Source organism: Vipera ursinii (assembly GCF_947247035.1).
Source record: "Vipera ursinii genome assembly, chromosome: 1".
NCBI classification, from domain to species: domain Eukaryota; kingdom Metazoa; phylum Chordata; class Lepidosauria; order Squamata; family Viperidae; genus Vipera; species Vipera ursinii.
This window is the reverse complement of record NC_139512.1, coordinates 118,502,702-118,524,020: the sequence shown is the minus strand read 5'-3', so window position 1 is coordinate 118,524,020 and position 21,319 is coordinate 118,502,702. Positions and strand designations below refer to the sequence as shown.

Here is a 21,319-nt window from a genome sequence, read left to right as displayed (position 1 = left end):
CTTGGAATGAGACAGGATATGAAAGCATTAAACTATAAATATTATAAATACACTATAAATACCAGGCAGGTTATGTCTGAGAACAGAACTTTTCAACTGGAAGATTATAAAAAGTCTGGGCACATTTATAATTAGTTTATTAAGACTGTTAAGATTCTTCAGGACAATATTGAAACTCATTCTTTTCCCTGGCCATCTTTGCCTAAAGATTCCTTATCCTAGAGCAGACATGTCAAACACAAGGCCCGGGGGCCGAATCCGGCTCGCGAAGTGGTTTCAAGTGGCCCTTGAAGCCATCCTGGAAACAGTGAGGGAACGGCCCCCACTGCCTTGGCCCTGGCCCAGAGACCCTCCTTCTGCCAGAGACCCTCAGATCTGTCCCACTCGTGCCCAGGCCCCCATAGGCACCCTTGATGAGAACGATGTAGAGCTGGCCACGCCCACCCAGTAGGCCATATGCACTCTAGCCACGCCCACCCAGTAGGCCATACGCACTCTAGCCACGCCCACCCAGTAGGCCACGCACACCCTGGCCATACCCACCCGGCCCCTTGAGGGTAACCGCAATGCTGATGCGGCCCTCAATGAAATTGAGTTTGACACCCCTGTCCTAGAGATTCAGGCCGTGTGATCTAAGACAGTGTTTTTCAACCACTGTTCCGCGGCACACTAGATGTTGCCTGGTGTGCCGTGGGAAAAATTGAAAAGTAATTATAAAATACTTTCTTTGTGTTTATTTGATTCCTATTCAAGAGAATTACTTTATATATAGTCAATATAGGCACAGAGTTAAATTTTTTAACATTTTCTAATGGTGGAGTGCCTCGTGATTTTTTTCATGAAACAAGTGTGCCTTTGCCCAAAAAAGGTTGAAAAACACTGATCTAAGAATCCAGTTCTTTTTTGACAGCCACTTTCAGTTCTTTACTTCTAGAATCTTGCTTTCCCTTCTTGTCACTTGATCACAAATGAAAAAGTTGAAACCCTTACTTAAGCTTCCAGCTCCTTTTCCTTACATAAAATATTATAATCACTTATTATTCTTTTTAGTCTTTTACCTTTTCTATCGTTTCCAGACAGAGTAAGCAGAAATGGATAGCAACTGATTAGTTTAATAAGCCTCATTTTCTACTTCATGCATGATGAAAATAGCATGCTTCTTATCTTGCTTGGTCCACAGACGCCTACTTCTATCTCTCACAATAATAAGTCTCAGATCTCATCACCCTTCTAGAGAGAGATTCAGCACTTATTATTTTGTTGACACTTCTAGAATTGACAGTCATTTCATTATTCTGTAGAAAATGGGTTTACAGAACTTCTTTTAAATGGTTCTTAAATGCATTTTTACAAAAAAAGGTAAAGATTGTAATGAGCAAAAGAAACAGTTAATGGCAGATTTTCTTTTCTACTGAAGTAGGCATAGATACATCACTGTATTTGTGAGTGATTGATTAATTATGTGCCATCAAGTCATTTTCAACTTTTAGCAACTACCGTATACAGATAGACTTTCTTGAAGATAATCTGTCCCTAACCTGTTCTTTCACCTCTCCCAACAGTGTTCTCATTGCCTCTGTAACTTAGTCTTTCTACCTTACACCAGTAAAACCAGGGTCTTTGAGGATAAATGTTAACATATGCTCCATTTAAAAAAAACCCAATGGGCTACAACGTAGGTGCTCAAGAGAGGTAGTTAAAGAATTAAATGTTTATGAGTCTCATCCATCTTCTGATCAATTTAGATCTTTGCTAAATTTTAACTTAACAAGTTTTATGCTTCCAGAACAGAATTCTTATTATTGCATTAGGTAAGTACAGTATATACTATATAACAGAATACAAATGGTATGTGGTTTATTTATAGATTATTTATTTAACCAATTTTAAGGCTAAGATTTTAAACTTATTTAAAATCACATTTCACCTTGTTCTTCCAGTTTTGTTCAGTCAGCTCAGACTGATTTATAAGGACTATCACATTTCTGACAAGATTACATTTTTAATTATGTTTTTGGACTAAGTCAAAATAGGTAGCACCTGGTAGTTATAATTTATCTGAATACTGAGAAATGTTTTGATGTGATTTGTTGAAATTTTCTGATATGGATTTTGTTTTACTTTCCCAAAGTTTTATATTTTTGATTGATATGATTTATTTAGCTCCTAAATCATGAATACTGAATAAGAGAAGGTTCAATAAGGCTTCGTTGCAATAAACTTTGTTTTGAAGATTGCCACATTTTGAATAATTCTATTAATATGGCAATCTCCAAAACAAAAGTTGATGTAACTTGAATCAAGCACCATATGTTAAATATGCACACATATTTTTCCTGGCATTATTCCTAGTATTTGTAATCTATCAAGATATTGAGATTCGTGGATTTCTTAGACATGGGGACTAGCCAAAAGAATTACTGTATAACAGAACAGTGGAAGAAGAGTTTTGCATCTGTTATGCACTAATGGTCCACTTATAAGTGTTGTTTGTCAGCATTTGAATTACTTTTTTAGCAAAAGAGATAAAAGACTTTTAAAGCAATATGGTAAATTTTGAAATTCTTCTATTTATAACATTATTTCTTGGGCCTCTTTTCCTTTCTTTTTCATTATGATCATAAAGGTTGAGATGAATTTACATTTTAAATCCTGTTGTGTCTATACTTTTACTTCTGTTAATTAATATGCTATAAATTTATAAAAGGAAATGTTACATTATACTGTAATGTTCTTTCTTTCATGCATTATAATGATGTCTCTATCAATGCCATCAAAGGGCTCTGCAAATGTAAAAATTGCTTTCAGCCAAAAAAGCTTGAATTATAATAGTGTATACTGTATACTGGAAGTATGAACAATATATGTGCTTAATTAATATCAAATATGTAAGGGTTTATTATGTTCTATGTTACATATTAGAAAGTACCACTATCGTGTGTGTACATTTCAGTGGATAATGTTACCACAAGATGCTTTTTCACAAGGCAACTGGACTTTCTTGTTTTTCTTTGACGACGCTTCACTTCTCATCTAAGAAGCTTCTTCAGCTCTGACAGGATGGTGGGGAATGGAAGGATTTATACTCCTTCCATTCCCCACCATCTAGTCAGAGCTGAAGAAGCTTCCTGGATGAGAAGCAAAACGTTTTCAAAGAAAAGCAAGAAAGTTCAGTTGTCTCATGAAAAAGCATCTTTGGGACAACTATGACCTGGATGACTGAGAATCTCCATGGACAGTTAGAAACTTTCAAAGTCCACTCTTCTATAGTCGGCAATTACTCCTTCTTCCAATATTGCGCTACTAAAAGTCTTGCTGCCGTAATTAGATTCAACATCAATTTAGTATCTATAACAGTAAAGTCTGTAATAATACCCAACAAAAACTGCGGAGAAAACCTTATCTTTTTCTTAAATATCTTTTGCATATTTCACCAAATTTTCATCCAAAAAGCTTTGACTTTTTTACAAGTCCACCATATATGAAAATACGTTGCATCCTCACAACCACACCTCCAACATTTAGGCTGGCAGTTCGGATACATACTTGCTAGTTTTTAAGGATCTAAATACCACCTATAAAACATTTTATAAAAGTTCTCTCTTAAATTTTGGGCCTGTGTTAATTTTACATTTCTAACCCAAATCTTTTCTCAAGTATCCATTGTTATAACCTATCTAGACTGGGATGCCCTGTGTACAGTCACTCATGCGCTCGTGACCTCTCGTTTGGACTACTGCAACGCTCTCTACATGGGGCTGCCCTTGAGGGACCACTCGGAGGCTCCAACTGGTACAGAATGCAGCCGCGAGAGTTGTGTTGGGAGTTTCCCAATACTCCCATGTTATACCTCTACTCCGTGAGCTGCATTGGCTCCCAGTTGTCTTCCGAGTGAGATTCAAGGTACTTGTAATGGTGTTTAAGGCCCTACATGGCATGGGTCCAGAGTACCTTAGGGAGCACCTGCTGCCAGCATCAACTTCCCTCCGCCCTGTGCGTTCCCACAGAGAGGGCCTCCTCAGGGTGCCACCGATCAGAGAATGTCGATTGGTGGCCCCCAGGGGGAGGTCCTTCTCTGTGGGCGCCCCGGAGCTATGGAATCGGTTGCCGGTTGAGCTCTGGATGGCGCCCAACCTCCGCTCCTTCCGACGCGATCTGAAAACGCATTTGTTTGAACAAGCCGGCTTGGCCTGATAGGGGGTGGGTTGGGTTTTTTTATTGCTCTTAATATTTGTATTTATTGTTTTTTATTTGGGCATTATGTTTAATTCCTTTTAACTTTTGTATTTTTTGTATTTTATACATCTGCCCTGTTCACCGCCCTGAGTCCTTCGGGAGAAGGGCGGTATATAAATTAAATAAATAAATAAATAAACACAAGAGTTAAAATGATTACACTGTCATCCTAGTCAAACACCACTATTTAGAAAACAGCATGCATACAAAATCCAAGTATAGATATTTCTAGAAAAAAAACAGAGAAAACACAGGAAGTGAGTGTGTTAAATTTTTTGTTTGTTTTTTAAGCAGTTCTAATCTGGAGAAATGAAATTCAAATATACTGCAGATGTTCAAATCCCTATGCTGTGTTCACAAATTTAATTTTGTAACTCTTAAAGACAGGTTATCAGGTATACAATGTGCCAGCCTAATCATGTCCTTCAGCTCCACATGAAACAGAGTGAAGGCAAGGACACTCACATACTATTTTAGAAATTCTTGTACATTTTTCTCAGAGACCAAATATAAAAGGATGTAGTTTAAAAATAAATGGACGATAAATTATGTACCTTTTTGAAACAGCCAGATTGCTTATCTCTACCTCCAATTCTTTAGAGAAATCATTTGTGTATTTTTCTCCAAACTTACAGATTCTAAGGATGCACAGAACTTTGTCCACTAATTTCTACAGCTATGCCAGAGTTTTGGCAGGTTTCTCACTTCTAACCCTTCTGCATATACTCAAGAACATTGTTTTTCATTATCTGCTCAGTTACTAATAGATTGCCTGGAACAACAATATATAAGGCATGTATAAACAGGCTGGCATTTTCCAAAGGACAGAATGGTGATTCTTATATAATTGAGGCCTCTGTACCTGCTAATTACAAATTAAAAATCACTAATGCAATTTGGGATGCTCAGTGGAATCTTATCTACCTGATTGGTCTTCTAAATATTTTTCAAAATAATACAATTCAGTTAAGAAATGTCTTTGAAGATGTTCTGGCATTATTATGTTTTAAATAATATTTAACACCATATGGAAATTAGTTTGTATATCAGACAGAACATTCTAAAAAATTATTACACCAATAAATGTAGTATGTTCTTAAGTTTAAAGGTAAAGGTTTTTCCTGTGCAGTTGTGACCGACTCTAGAGGCGTTGCTCATCTCCGTTCCTAGCTGAGAGAGCTAGAGTTGTCCAAAGACGCTTCTGTGGTCAGATGGACATCATAACTACATGCTAAGGCATGGAATGCTGGTATCTTCCCACCAAGGTTGTACCTACTTGTATTTGCATGTTTTCAAACTGCCAGGTTGGCAGCAGCTGAGACAGGAACAGGAGCTCACCCATCACATGGTACTTCGGTCCTGAACTGCCAAACATCTGGTCAACAAACCCAGTGCCTTAAACACTAGGCCACCGTGCCCCTTCCCATTTTTAAGTTTACCACATAGCAAGAGGAAAAATATTATGCAGCACAGACAAAATGTGAGCATCCAACAACAAAAGACTCAGGGATGTTTTATCAGTGCAGATCTTTCATTAGATTTTCTTGGTGAAAATGAATTAAAGTTTGAATTTTAAATACAAATCAGTTATGACAATATTGACAAATACTTGCAGGCTGGCTTATATGCGAAGTAACTTGTATCTTTTTCAAGGACAGAACTGCAGCTTGTCCCTGTCCATCTTATCCATTTTCTCTCCCTTTTTATGTTCCAAAATATATTATTAAATATAATTTTGTATAGAGACTCTAATAGCCAGCATTTTGCATAAGAAGTGAGTTGATTAATTCAGCAATATAAATTTACCGGTACCATATTTTTTGTTCCTCATTTGTAGATCTCTAAGAGACAACTACTGTATATACTGATTTCTCTTTCTTTCATATGCTGGATTGAAGTTTCAAATATTAACTAATGGAATGTTATTTGAAAGATGTTTATTCAGCTACATATAGTAAGAAAGAGTGCAGAGAAGAGCAACAAAGATGATTAGGGGACTGGAGGCTAAAACATATAAGGAACGGTTGCTGGAACTGGGTATGTCTAAGTTTAATGAAAAGAAGGACTAGGGGGGACATGATAGCAGTGTTCCAATATCTTTGGGTTGCTATAAAAAAGGGAGTCAAACTATTCTCCAAAGCACCTGAAGGCAGGACAAGAAGCAATGGATGAAAACTAATCAAGGAGAGAAGCAACTTAGAACTAAGGAGAAATTTCCTAACAGATAGAACAATTAATCAGTGGAACAAATTGCCTCCAGAAATTGTGAATGCTCCAAACACTGGAAGTTTTGAAGAAGAGATTGGACAACCATTTGTCTGAAATGGTAGGGTTTTCTGCCTGAGCAGGGGTTAAACTAAAGACCTCCAACGCCCCTTCCAACTCTGTTATTCTATTCTATTCTATTCTATTCTATTCTATTCTATTCTATTCTATTCTATTCTATTCTATTCTAATTCTAATTCTAATTCTAATTCTACTTTACTCATCTGTCTGGGATGTTTTAATTATAGATACTTGCAACTCTGACTCAATGTTCTTTACAATTCCATGATTTTGTTATTCTATAAATATTATCATTATTTTTGACAATTTCAAGAGAGGAAGATCTTCAGGAGAAAAATGACAGAAGACAAATCATAGAAGATGCTGGTTAACTTATGGTCATTGTACACTTGTGGATTTTGCTATGACTATTCATTAAGATTAGCATAATTATTATAGTACCGTAACTGGAACAACCCTCAAGTTAATGACAGCAACAGGAGAACAGCTTGTTATGTCTAAAATTCATAAATTCTTGGAAACCAAACTAAAAGTAATCTTTCAACAAAATGCTCTTATCTATTATGTTACTTGGCATTAAACCATTTGTAATCTAGGAATTCTTTTTCTTAAAAATGCACATATAACTTTCCTACTACAAGGCAGCTGTGTTTTTAAATAGGCAAGGATAAAGATAAATAATGGAGCATGTATGTTTCTCCAAAGAGAATGTATATTTTACACATTTCAAAAATAATAACAGCTTTATAAGAACTATTCAGAAAGAAACAAGCAATCTAGGTTCAAGTGAATATGCCAGGGTGAACATTCTTTAGATCAGGAGTCCTCAACCTGTGGGCCGTGGCCTACTGGCCACGGTATGCACGTTTGTGTGCACGCGCACCCCCACTCACATTAGCACTGCTGCCATGGCAAAAACAGGGCACTGCATGACAAAATCAGGGCACCGTGTGGTGAGAATGGGGCACCGCACAGCAAAAATGGGGTGGAGCTAGCACCCACACAGTAAAAAAGGGTGGTGCTAGCGTCACGTGGGCGCCAGTACTGCCCTGTTTGCATCGCACATGCTCGCAGCCCCTTGTGTGTGCGCATGTGCATAAAATGCTTCCCCCTCCCTTTCCCTCCAGTCTGCCAACCAAGAAAGGTTTGAGACCTCTGCTTTAGGTATTACAACCCAAGTAAGATGTACCAACTTGGGAACACAGTTAATGAAACAATCTGCAAATATAAATCTGTTCCATGAGAACAGATTGGTAACCAGAGTTCTCAATAGGGTCTGAGCTGACTTGATGATCTATCATATAGCCATAGACAAAAATGGGGAGATTAAATTTGTATGACTAATTGAAGACTGCAGCATAGTCCCTCCTCTTCTTTTCAGGTTAAAAACAAAGCTATAATTTCAGTATTTGTCATTTTATTAGAATTATCTCTCGAGTCAGAAAAGTTCTCACTAAATAAGTATAGTTTACATTTCTTCAATAACCAGTTGTAAATCCCCAGAGAGGTCCAGAAGAAAAGACAATTAAGTATAAAAAAGCTTGATCTTTCTTGTTTTTAACTATGCCAGATGGTTGATCGTGGGAGGCCTCAGATAATTCACCTTGGAAAATGTCTAAAGAAATACAGTAGTAATCATAAAATGTGTGAATCTCACTCAAGCCAATGCAATTATGAAGGCGATAAGTTTAAGTCATTAACATCTAGACTGCAAGTTAATGGTTTGTTTTTCAAAATGATCAAGTTGTTCAGAAATTATATTAATTAAAAAATATCCTTTGATATGATCATCTAAAAAGAACTTATCTTTTCCACATTTTAAAAATAAGAGAAGCTTTAAAAGAGCCATCCACATTAAACAATCCTAGATTCACAACAAGTATTAAACCACAGAAAGAAAATTTATCCTCTTCCTTGCCTATTACTGGGGAATGATATATTAAATCATTGTAGGGGGGGATCAGTCTTCCTAATAATTTCTGTATCAGGTACAATGACTGATAGTCCTAGATTCAATTGCTTTATTTATAGAGGTCACAACATTGACTCATTAAAATAGAAAATTTAAATAAACACAAGTATGTTTTGCACTGATCATAGCTAACCAAATTTATGATTATAATTGGTTATTATAATTGTAAACTAGTATAATTGGCAACCAGTATAATTCTTTCTCCAGATTCTCTCAATTTGGAATCAACCAAAGTCTTATAATTGTCCATTGATATTACAGTTTCTGCTTATAGATTTTTTTTGCACACATGAAAGGATTTATTTAGCGTATTTGTACAGCCATCTATAAGTTTTTTGTAAACAAAGAAGACTGAATTAAACACAAATACAAACCAGTCATACTATTCCTTCTGGGACAAGCATTGTTATGTAATTCTCAGAGTTTTTGCTAGTAGCAAAAGAAATTAAATGTGGAAGAAAAGGAAATCTAATAATTTAAATCTAGTTTACACCACCACCATTTGCTATTCTTCATATTTCCCTATTTTTGCAAAGCATCCTTGCTTCTACTATGTCCTAATAATTCATATCAATACTAATTCATATACTAACTTTGTTCGTTACCTTTTCTGCTTTTCCTGAGGATCTCAATCCCATCCAACCAAGCCTTCCTCAGTCTTTCTTTTCATTTCAACTCACATTTCCTTCATATGTTTGTTTCTTGATGCAGTCATGGCCAAACTTCAGTGTACTTGTTTCATGCTGATCAATCTTCTTTTCATATTCATTCTGCAATCATTCATTCTTTGCCCTATCTCTTACTTTATCACACATACTTAATTCTTCAGTAATCATCCCCACTGAATTCAGTTTCTTTTTATGCTTGACATACCCGATCCTTAATTCCACATGACAAAATTGGAAGGAATACTATATGCGGTCATTTTTACTTTGACGTATGTTTCTTGAATAGCCCTTTTGCCTATGTAATGGTTCTTGTAAGTTACACTGAGAGCTTCTGCACAAGAGAAATTCCCTGTGTGTCTAATCACACTTGGCCAAATAAAGTAGTTTTTGTTTCTATCTAAGTCATCTTCCTTATTTTGTACAATATTTTTACTGAAAAGTAGTTTTGATCTATACATCGCCCACTCACCATAAAGCCGAGCAGCATTTTCAAGATTTTGTTCATCTTACTTTCCATAGATTTTCAAGTAGAATTCTGCCAAATACCCTTCTAGCACAATTAATAATGCTCCTCTAGTTTTTGTACTCATTCTTAGCTATTGCTAAGCACATTGATTTGTGCTTCTTAGATTGTAAGCCGCCCTGAGTCTTTGGAGAAGGGCGGGATATAAATAAGATTAAAATAAATAAATAAATAAATTCTTATTAACTTTCCCTTTTTGTGCTCAGTTCTGTTAACTTTCTTTTTGGATAAAGATATACCGGCATTATTGCAACTACCAGGGACAAATGCAGTCTTCACAGACAAATAAGTTACACAGTTGGTCCATAAGCAAGCCACATTCATGAGATAAAAGGATATACTGTACATACATACACGTATAAGCCAAGATAGAAATTCTGTACAGTTTACTTGTAAGGAAGCCCAATGAAATAGAATTCTAGTAAAACCAAACAAAATTATTGAATTGGATTACGACTTAGTCATTAGATCTTCAAGTATTCGTTTTCTGTATTTTATCAACTGTGATTGAATTTCATTGCTGAAATCAAAGCTGAGTTTCAATATTTACACTTGAAGGACGTATTTGGCTCCCAGTTAGCTTTTTATTGGCCAAAAAAAATTATTAGGCTTCAAGATTTTATTATTCAGAAAAGTCTTTATTTTTTACCACTCCAATGCTAGCAATATTGTTTGGGGCAATAATCTACCTCTTCTAATTGTCTTAGTGTATTGTCTTGCATCACAATCACATTCTGCATATACACCATCAGTATGAATATACTATCCCTCTGGATTAAAGGCTGTGTTCCTTCCTTACTTTTACATGACAGACAAAGCAACCAAGTGGATAGAATATACAGTAGTTTTAATCTCTTTTCAATTTGTTGGATGGCCTTGGAAAAGCTGCTCTACAAATAAAACTAAGTGACAGACATGGACAAGGAACAGCATAGCCAAGATAATTAATCCATAAAGACAAAAGTTAAAGAAGAAAAAAAGTTTCTAAATTATTCTAAATAACTGTCTTCTGGGCTGTTAAAAATATAGTATTTTTTCTGACTATGACCATGTCCTTATCAATGATTTATATTATTTCCAACTTTACATTTCTCCAACATTGCTGAGTGACACTTTAAGGTAAATTTCCTCCAACCTGAGCATAAATCCTGGTAACAGCATGAACTAATTCAAGTAGTTTCCTTGACAGGAATGCAGAGAATTTGCTATTGCTTTCTTTTTATATATATATTCTGAATATTTCCTAGAGTTCTTCTGTCCATCTATGCTCAAATAAGGCTGGTTTTATGACCAACTAAGATTATGATAAAAATACTGCACTCTACGTATGTGGGGAAGTGTCAATATAAACTCATCATGTAAAGGAACAGCTTGATGGCAGAATAAAGCCAAGGTGAATACTAATTCAGACAATACCCATTGGGCTGTATTAGAACTGGGCAAAACTAACAATGGGATCTGGGAATTGCTAATTAAAAAAAATATCTCAGGAACGAACCAACTCCAAATTGGACACTGTAATTCTAAACTACATTCAGTAATCCCCAAAAGGCATACAGATTTGAGTGTCTTGTGTCAATGCTCCGCATACATCTTATACTAAAAATAGATTATAGTTACATAAAATAAATATCACACACATATTCATATACATCTTATACTAGAAACAAATTATAGTTACATAAAATAAATATTACATACACAGGGCTTGGAAATCTCCCTTTTCATATATAATCCACTCAAAAAATTCAGAACTGCCATTTTTATTTTATATTTCACATCCAAAACCTTTTTTCATGTATTACTTAAAATTATATGTTACCTCAGTCAGATGACTCTAAGCACCTGCTGTCAGTTACTGGGGAAAACATCACAAATCAGTGTATCTCTTCTTCAATATCCAAAATCTCTGTGGGGAAAAAGCATTAATTTGACATTTTTTCTGAAAATCTCCAAGGAAAGTGCCACCCTCACCTCAGTAGGCAAGCTGTTCCAACCAAACAGAGCCATAACAGAGGATGCTCACTTCCATGCTCCCATCCATGTCACCTAGAAGTGAATAGGGACTCATAACGCACATACCCTTTTATTGGGTGAGCAGTCTACATGGAAGAAAAGGTCTTGAAAGGTACTTAGTAATTTTATTTTATTTTATCTTTAAGATCCACCCCCTATCCGAGCTATGCTAAGTTGGCCTCTGGTGAACCAGCAAAGTATTTAAGGTTAATCTTGCATCATATGCAGTTTTGTAAACAGTTTTCCAGAGGCAAAAATCATAATCAGGATTAGAAAGACAAAATAAGTCCTGGATTGTACTTTCCTCTAATACAGACGGGTGCAAGGAAAAAAAATAAAGTTTTTCTGTGATGGGAAACAAGTAGCTTCTAGATTACAAATGTCTATATATGACCAAAGGATGTGGCTTCTTGGACAAAATGAGTTTTTCCCTAGACAGTAGACTTCACTGAATCTGTAATGTAAGATGGTATGTCTGACACAAAAAGATCCATACACAAAATCTACTCCATTATAATTTGTAGGAGCACTGCCAGGCATTTAAAATGTTCAGAGTACTGATCCATAAGTCACACGATTGCCTTAAAAATATTCCAGCAAAGATGGAAATGCTGAAATAGTACAATTTAATATTTCATAATATTAAATTTCCATTTTTAAATATAATTAAACTATTTAATTAAATTGTAGTCCATAATCATATATCCCAAAGGATAACCTAGCTTCAATTTTAGTTTCCTATTGCTTACTTCTTTTCATTTTAAACATTTTGAAGGATTTAAACTTCTATGCTTAAAAATATTCTGTAACTCAAAACTGTTTTCGAGGGTGAGTGGGTTCTTTCTTTTTGTTCTCTTCAGTCTACATATAAGAGGCTCTTTTTTGTAAATTATAGCAATAACAATAAAAATGAATTTTTAAAAACTTAAAAGTATTCATGGAAGTATTAACTATTAAAAGGTTTTATGTTGATAAAGACCTAACAGCCAAAGGAGAAAATCTAGATGCTACCAGAAAGATATTTTGCACAGCGCTGCTACAATGTATCAGTGTTTCTGTTACAAACACTTGGAAAAACTACTTGTAGAGTTAACAATCTTGACCTTGAGAAAATGTTTGTGAAAACAAAAAAAGGCTGGTGGATTTACAGATTTGTTATTACAGCAGACCCAAAAGAAGACTGAATAAAGTAAGTTGCACTACAGAATGGACACAAAATTAGCTGTTTAAACTGATTTTATGGTTCACAAATAACTGCATGTGATTTTCCAATGCAATGTTATAGCCAAGGAGATTAAAATAAAAATGAAATAGGACATTAAAAATTACCCATTTTCAGTATCAGATATCAATTAGAAAATTATATACTGTAGTGCTCTGTGTTTAACTGAATCTAGAAAATTAGAAAAAACATAATACATTTTTTTCTGTAATAAAAGCAATAAATGAAGATAAGAGATGAATAAGCTATTTAAAAAACACCTATATATACAGTATATTAACCAAAAAGTCATTTCAAGAGGAAATGGATGCAATGAATTTACCGGTATTTCAACTAAAGTAGACAGTGTTAGCAATTTCACCTAGCACACCTCAGAAAAGAGAATGGGTTTTATATACTCTGCAGCCTTTATCTTAAGTATAAAAAAGCTATTTTGTTCACTTCTTTTTTTAAAAGAAGAATTTGCACTTGTTAAACTTTTAATAGGGTTAAACAGGGAACTTCAGAGATTAAACTGTTTATTCAGTACATATTGCTTACACCAATATCTCTACACAATGTTTATCCTATGATAATCTGTTGATATAAATCACTGAATTTAAATCACAGACATACACACTCATGTATACACTTTTAAAGGGAAAGGAAACTATGGATTACATTAAAGGACAGAACTCAGTATTTTGTGATATGGCTCCTGACTTTTGATCCTGCAGAATTACGTTAAAGCTAAATGAGAAGCCCGATTGCTCATATGCAGGATATGAGTAAACTTGAACCCCAATGCCATAAAGGTTTTACTGCATTACATTTGATCCCACTGCATAAGTGATCTAAGGTCATTCATGGAAACACTGAATGTTGAATTTGAATATTTGGTCTCGGATCAGACCACAATACTTTTCTGTCATTAGGACCACATTTGTTCAATAAGAGTAGCCAGGAAATGACACTGTGGAAAGGAGGGTAGAATTTTTTCACCCTTCATTTTAGGGAGATGTTATTTGAGCATAAAATAGGTATATTAAGCTCATCAGAGGTTCAACAGATTTTTTTTTCAGTGTTTACTTTTGTTCCCCCAAATGACTGAATTTTGGCACGCTTCTGTGATGCAATCTTAAAAGACCTACAATCACAAAAAAAAAAACGCAAGTAGAAATGAGCCCAGTTGCTTTATTAGCTCAGTATTAATATTTCTGATATAGCAATGTGTAATGAGGATAAATATTCTGTAGTGGCATGCAAATGTTTACACACCTGGTGTAATATTGTAATGAATACTACCTAATCTCTACATGGTAGAGTTACACATGTTTTGGAAACTTAAATGCATATTGCTATTGTATACAGCTGTTATTTCTTCTCCTTCTTCTTCCTTCTCCTCCTCCTCCCCCCCCTTTTACCATTTCAAGGGTCCAGGGAGATACAATGTTCTGATTCTTGGACTTCTGGCTGTCTCAACCATTGTTATTTGATGCTTTTGTAGCATGTTTTTCATACTGTCTCTCCATCTTCTTCTGGGTTGCCTCCTGGGTTCTTTGGCCTTCTCCTATTTTTTTATATGCCTTGTATGGTATAGAATCCCAATCCATATTCTCTAGGTGAGCAAACCACTTAACTTGCTGTTTTTCTATGTAGTTTCTGTTGTGTTTGGATCGACGACACACACACAGCGAGGAATTACAGCAGTTGTGTTTATTGATACACGTGGAGTCAACTGGAGATCCCCGTCCGGGTGGCTCAATATATGTCCAGCAGCCGCTGGACGCTAGCCAACCCCCGGCCGGGAATCTCCCGCCACAGGAAACAACACCCAACCCAGGCTCGTGGATTTCCCGCTGGTGGGAAACCACTCCCCTGCTAATCTACCTATACAACACCCCTTCCCCCCCAGATAAGAGTTATTATTATCTAACGTAATCTTTTAAGTAAGTGGGTGGCTTATGAACCCTGGCAGGATATCTCCCCGATGGACTGTCAGCTCTGTTGTTGGTTTCCCCGTTAGGCCTTGCAGTCTGTTGGGGTGTCGCTGCAGGTGTCGGATCTACGGGTTGTTGTGTTATTATGAGGGCCAATGACTGCGAAGCCGTGTTCCCCTGAGGTGATGGTTCTGCCCGTCTTGGTTGTGTTTCTATTCCCCTGCCAGATGGTGCAAATACCCGCCAGTCAAGTCTATTGTCGTTGTCTTGTGTTATGGGGGCCCCGCTGGTCGCCCCCTGTGTGAACTCAGGAGACCTTTTCCTCAGCTGATCAATGTGCCTCCTGATCTGCCGTTCCCCTTCCTCCTCTATGATGTAGGATAGTGGCCCCGTTTTGTCTATGACTACCCCTTGTATCCACTTTTCCCCCAGTCCATAGTTCCTGGCCCACACTAAATCCCCAATGTTCAAAGACCTGGTTGCGCTGTCTTGTTCTGCTTCAACGGGCAGTCGGTCATGGTGGAGCCTGTCTAATTTAGTTGTCAACCTTCTGCCCCACCTCATTTCAGCTGGACTTTTCCCCGTTGCAGTGCATGGTGTTGTGTGTTGAGCCAACAAGAACTGGGCCAGTCTCTGGTGCCAATCACCTTGGATGATCCTTTTCAATGCTTCCTTGGTAGTCCTGACGTTCCTCTCGGCCAATCCGTTGGAGGAGGGATGGAAGGGGGCCGATGTCACGTGCCTAATCCAGTTGGCCTTGAGGAAATCCTGAAATTCATTAGATGTGAATTGCGGGCCATTGTCAGAGACCAGTACGTCAGGTAACCCGTGGGTGGCAAAGAGTCCCCGCAAGACCTGTATTGTTTTGGCGGATGTCATGGTCTTTACAGGCACGACCTCCAACCACCGGGAGTAACTGTCTACTACAACCAAGAAGGTCTGGCCCTGGAATGGCCCCGCAAAATCTATGTGTATGCGGGACCACGGGTTGCGAGCCACCTCCCACCTGTGTATTGGGTTATGTGTCTGTTCTGGCCTAGACTTCTGGCACTGGTAACACCCTGCTACTCTGTCCTCAATTGCCTTGTCCAGTCCCGGCCACCATAAATGACTTCTGGCTAGTGCCTTCATGCGCACAACCCCTGGGTGCCCCTCATGCAGTTCCGTTATGACTGTGTTCCTTTGTACCTCTGGTATAACTACCCTGTTTCCCCACAGTAGGCACCCATGATGTGACGACATTTCGTCCTTCCTCCTGAAGTATGGTGTGAATTTGGGGTCTGGGTTCTCATTTGGCCACCTCCCCTTGGACCCATGCTGTTATCCTGCTGAGTATATGATCCTTGCTAGTGGCTTTGGCAATGTCCCGAGCTGACAGTGGGCATTCTGGCAGTTCTTGCAGTGATAGGATTTGCCCCGCTGGAGCTGGGTCCGGCTCTGTATCTAATAGGGGCAGTCTACTGAGAGCATCCGCGTGACCCATCTCCTTCCCCGGTCTGTGCTTGATGGTGAATGTGTACGCTGCTAGAAAGATGGACCATCTAAGCATCCTTGGAGACATGATTTGGGGTGTCTGTCTGTCTGTAGTGAACAGGCCTAAAAGGGGTTATGGTGAGTTAATATTGTGAAGCTCCTGCCATAAAGGTAATCGTGGAACTTTTTTACACCAGCCACTATGGCTAGTGCTTCCCGGTCAATTTGCGCATAATTCCTTTCTGCTTTGGTTAGGGTTCTGGAATAATATGCGATTGGCCTCTGAACCCCCTGGTCATCCATGTGGCTTATCACTGCTCCCACCCCGTAAGGTGATACATCACAGGCAAGGTAAATTGGCTTGCCCTCGATGAAATGTGTGACTGTAGATCTGCTGGACAATATGTCCTTCAGCGTTTGGAAACTTTGTTTATGTTTTTCCTGCCACTGCCACGGGGTCTTTTTATCCAAAAGCCTATGTAGGGGTTCGGCTAAAGCTGCTTTATGTAGCAAGAATGAGTGGTAGAAATTTATGAGACCTAAGAATGCTTGGAGTTCTGCCTTGTTTTTAGGTTCAGGTGCTAATTTAATTGCTTTTATTTTCCCCTCAGTGGAATGTATGCCCTGAGCATCTATCCTGTATCCTAAAAATTCAGTGGATTTAACTCCAATGCAACACTTTTCCCTTTTTAACTTAAGTCCTGCCTCCTTGAATTTTTCCAGTACCTTTTCAAGCCTGTCAGCTAGGATTTCTTCAGTTTTTCCAGCAACCAGGACATCATCGAAGTAAGGGCATACTCCAGGTATGCCCTTTAATGTCCTCTCCATCACTTCTTGGAAGATGCCTGGAGCTGCAACAATTCCAAATTGCAGTCTGTGGACTCGAAACGCCCCCTTGTGGGTAACTATCATTTGAGCCTCGGCGGCTTCCTTAGACACAGTGAGTTGCAAATACGCCTGCGTCAAGTCGAGCTTGGCAAAGATGGCGCCGTCCTGGATCGTCGCGAGGACCTGCTTCACTGTCGGGACCGGGTAAGCTAGATTAAGGGTGGTTTTGTAGTCGGCACAAATCCTCACATCCCCATTAGGTTTAAGGGGAGTGACGATTGGTGTCTCCCAGGGGCCTCCTTCTACTGGTTCCAGCACGCCCTGGCCTACTAACTTTTCTAGCTCGGCCTCGATTTTTTGCTTAAGCGCAAAGGGTACCCTCCGGGCCTTAAGCCGGATGGGTTTAACCGCTGGATCCAGATTAAAATTAATGGGGGGGGGCCTTTGTATTTCCCTAATGAGCCATCAAATACGTCTGCGAAATTATCGCAGACAGATTTGACGGTTCGGCGGTAGACTGTGTTAATTCCCCCCACCCAAATGCCTAGGGCCTTGAACCAATTGAGGCCCACTAGGCTGGTTCTCTGGCCCTCGGTGACCAGGAGATCTAAGGGGCCCTTAAATCCCTTGTAGCTGACGGGTACGGTGACCTTTCCCTTAATGTTTATGGGCGGTCTTTGGAAGTCGGCTAGTTGGATTCTAGTTTGTTTTAGGGGGATTTTCTGCCCGCTCTTGGCTTCGATATGTGCCGGGTACTGCCAGAAATAATCGATACTGAGGCCCCCGAGTCCACTTCCATCCTGCAAGGAATACCCTGCAGCAGGACTTCAATTTTTAATTTGGGGCTCAGTATGTGGTTGATCCTAGGGTTCCATATGTGGTTGACCCCCACCCCCTTCCCGCAGTTGGAGGATCGTGCCTTAGGCCTGGGGGTCTCTCTGCCACTATGTCGGGGGGTTACCTTACCTGAGGCCCACGCGTCGATATTGTGCAGTTGGTTGTTGCACGGTCTGCCTCGGCAGATCGATTGAATGTGTCCCGTTTTTCCGCAGTTCCTGCATTTAGCGTTGCGGAACCTGCAGGTTGATCGGGGGTGGCTGCCACCGCAGCTGCCGCACCTGGCGTCGGGGTCTCGTGGTCGGGTTGAGTTCTCCCTCTGGAATCTTTGTTGTGGTAGTTGTTGTTGCCTTTTGGCTTGGTCCGTGCCGTCTGGGCGGTTGGTCCTTGCCGGCATCTTCCCGAACCTCCGGGCGATCTCGTCGATGTCGGCTTCCCACGTGTAATCCTCCTCCCCACCGTCCACATGGCTTTCTAGATTGATTTCTGCTGCGGCGCCATTGCTGTTGTGGGGGGGGGGTCGCGTCTCCCGGTCGATTCATAAGTGAGAAGTTCGTCCAGAACCTCCTGCAAGTCTCCGGTGGGCTTTGCGATTATTCTATTTTGAAGTTGTTCATCTCGCAAGCCCAGAACCACCCTGTCGCGGATCCGGATCTCTAAATTATCATACTTGCAACGCAGGGCAGCTTCCCTCACGGCAGCCACCAACTGCGTTATCGATTCGCCTGGCTTCTGGTTCCTTTTTTCAAATATTCGCCTCCAGTATAGCTCCGATCTCTTGGGGGTGAAGTGAACCCTTAGCTTAGCCAGTAAATCGGCGTACGATACGCTTGCCACCGGTAACGGTTGACAAAGTCCTACGGTGACCCGGTAAACCGGTGTGCCGCTGATAGTGAGGAGTGCTGCCGCCTTTTTCCGGTCGTCCGTTATGCCGTTTACGAGCATGAATCCCTCGACCTGGCCGACGTACTCCTCCCAGTCTTCGGGGTAGTTTGGGTCGAATTCCTTCAGAGAGGTTCGACTTGTGCCATTTCACTTTTTGTTCACGGCGATCGGCTTCTTTTGGTTGACGGCGATTTGAAATTCCTGCTTCACGCGTTGCTAGCTTCCGCCTCTTCCTTCGCTGTTCCGCCGAGCGATCCCACCTTCGTCGCCACTGTTGTGTTTGGATCGATGACACACACAGAGCGAGGAATTACAGCAGTTGTGTTTATTGATACACGTGGAGTCAACTGGAGATCCCCGTCCGGGTGGCTCAATATATGTCCAGCAGCCGCTGGACGCTAGCCAACCCCCGGCTGGGAATCTCCGGCCACAGGAAACAACACCCAACCCAGGCTCGTGGATTTCCCGCCAGTGGGAAACCACTCCCCTGCTAATCTACCTATACAACAGTTTCTTTCAAATTCTTTCTCTTACGATCTCATTTCTGATTTTATCCCTTCTGGTCACTCCAGCAGCTTTTCTCAAACATCTCATTTTCGTGGTGACTAACTTTCGCTTATGTTTTTTTGGCTCTGATAACATAAAGTGGGGATAAATGTGCTTTCTATTAGATGTTTCTTTCTGCTGATCAGTACTTCCTGACATTGTAGAAGTGGGGCTAGCTGTCCCAATACGTATTTTGCCTTACTGCATTGTACATTAACCTCTTCATCCATTTTTCCATCTTCAGTGAGCGTTGTCCCTAGATATTTGAACTCTGATCCTTGTTTTATGCTTATCCCCTCTGTTATTAGGTTTAAGGTAGGCTTTTTCTACTAATTGCCATTACTTCTGTTTTCTCTTTGTTGATACTCATATTATTTATCTTTCATTCTTGGTTCATGGACAGAAGATGTTGCAAATTGTTAGCTGCACATGATATCACTGCCTGATCATCGGAAAAGAATAGTTTGTTGTTATTAGTTCCATTTCTGGGCTTAGTTGCTTTGCTTATGCTGCCAAGGTAGGTGATAAATAATAGTGGTGATAATAAACATCCCTGTTTTACTCCAGGTGTTACTGCAAAGGATTCTGATGTTCCTTGGTTTGTTCTAACTTCTGCAATTGTTATATAAGCTTCTTCATAATCCAATCTATTCCTGTCTATTCTGTCAAATGCTTTCTCTTGATCTATGAAAGTTACCAGGAGATTCTTATAGTACTCCATATTCTTTTCTATTAGTTATTTAAGCGTAAAAAATGGCATCTGTACAGCTTTTATTTCTTCTAAAACCCATCTGTCCTCTAGTTGTGATTTTATAATTGTTCTTAACCTTGTTTCTATTATCTTGTCATATATTTTCCCTGATTAGTTTGGAGAATAGTTCTCACAAAGATTTTTCTTGGTCTTCTAGATCTTGCCTTGACTTCAACAGTTTAATGAAAAGAAGGACTAGGAATGAGAAGGTAGCAGCCCCTCCTATCAAATATCAAAGGGGCTGCCACAAAGAACAGGAGGTCAACCAATTCTCCAAAGGACATGGTGGCAGGACAAGAAGCAATGGATGGAAACTAATTGAGGAGAAAAACAAGCTAGAAATAAGAAGAAACTTCCTGATAGTTAGAACAGTTCATCAGTGTAACAGCTTGTCTCCAAAAGTTGTCCATCACTGAAGGTTTTTAAGAAGAAATTGGACAGCCATTTGTCTGAAATGTTATAGGGTCTCCTGCATGAAGAGGGAGTTGGACTAGAAGACCTCTAACTCTGTTATTCTGTTAGTTCTGTCTAACTTCCATATTAATATTTCTCATGATTGAAATTACTAACTAGAAACATTTATAGCCTTCTCCGACTTTGAAGTAATGAATTATTTCAATTTTCAAATGCTCAGTCATTGGATACGATTGAAACAAAACTGAACAATCACAACTCAAGAAATTAGAAAAGTCAGTGTATCTGGTCACTGGAAAAACTGTGTACCTGTCAGGTACAAGTGATCAAATCCACATACCGGTGTGTAGAGTTCAAGCTAACAACTTTATCCTATTCTGCTTACAGTACAAGAAACTCCCAGGCTGCTTGTCTTCCGTTGGGAACAGACAGATAAAATACCATGGAGGTTTGGGGTGGGGGTGAGTGGGGGTATCAGTCCTGAATTTGTTGTGGCTGCACAATGGCTCAAAGCTAATTTCCCACCTGATCCATGCCTGGCTGGGCAATTCCCAAATGTCTCATGAATAATTCTAGTTAATTACCTTTTTGAGCCTCACTAACAACTTTATGGTTTTCAAAACAACACTCTAATGACTAGAACACTATCCAAACTTCTGCACCTCTAATATTCACTATTTATCTTACATAAGTAATAAATATGCATTCATACAATAAATGTGCATTCAAATTTGTACAAGAGC

The 21,319-nt window shown here is 39.1% G+C and overlaps 1 protein-coding gene across 3 annotated transcripts in view; it reads right to left on the bottom strand.

Moving 5' to 3' along the window:
• The window catches only part of SPTB (spectrin beta, erythrocytic), a 123,058-nt gene extending 111,471 nt beyond the window's left edge, over positions 1-11,587 (bottom strand). For all 3 annotated transcript variants that reach the window (XM_083349373.1, XM_083349371.1, XM_083349372.1), the window contains exon 1: positions 11,508-11,587. The gene's annotated coding sequence lies outside the window, so the exon portion shown is untranslated. The remainder of the gene's footprint in view (positions 1-11,507) is intronic.
• Positions 11,588-21,319: the final 9,732 nt, after the last annotated feature.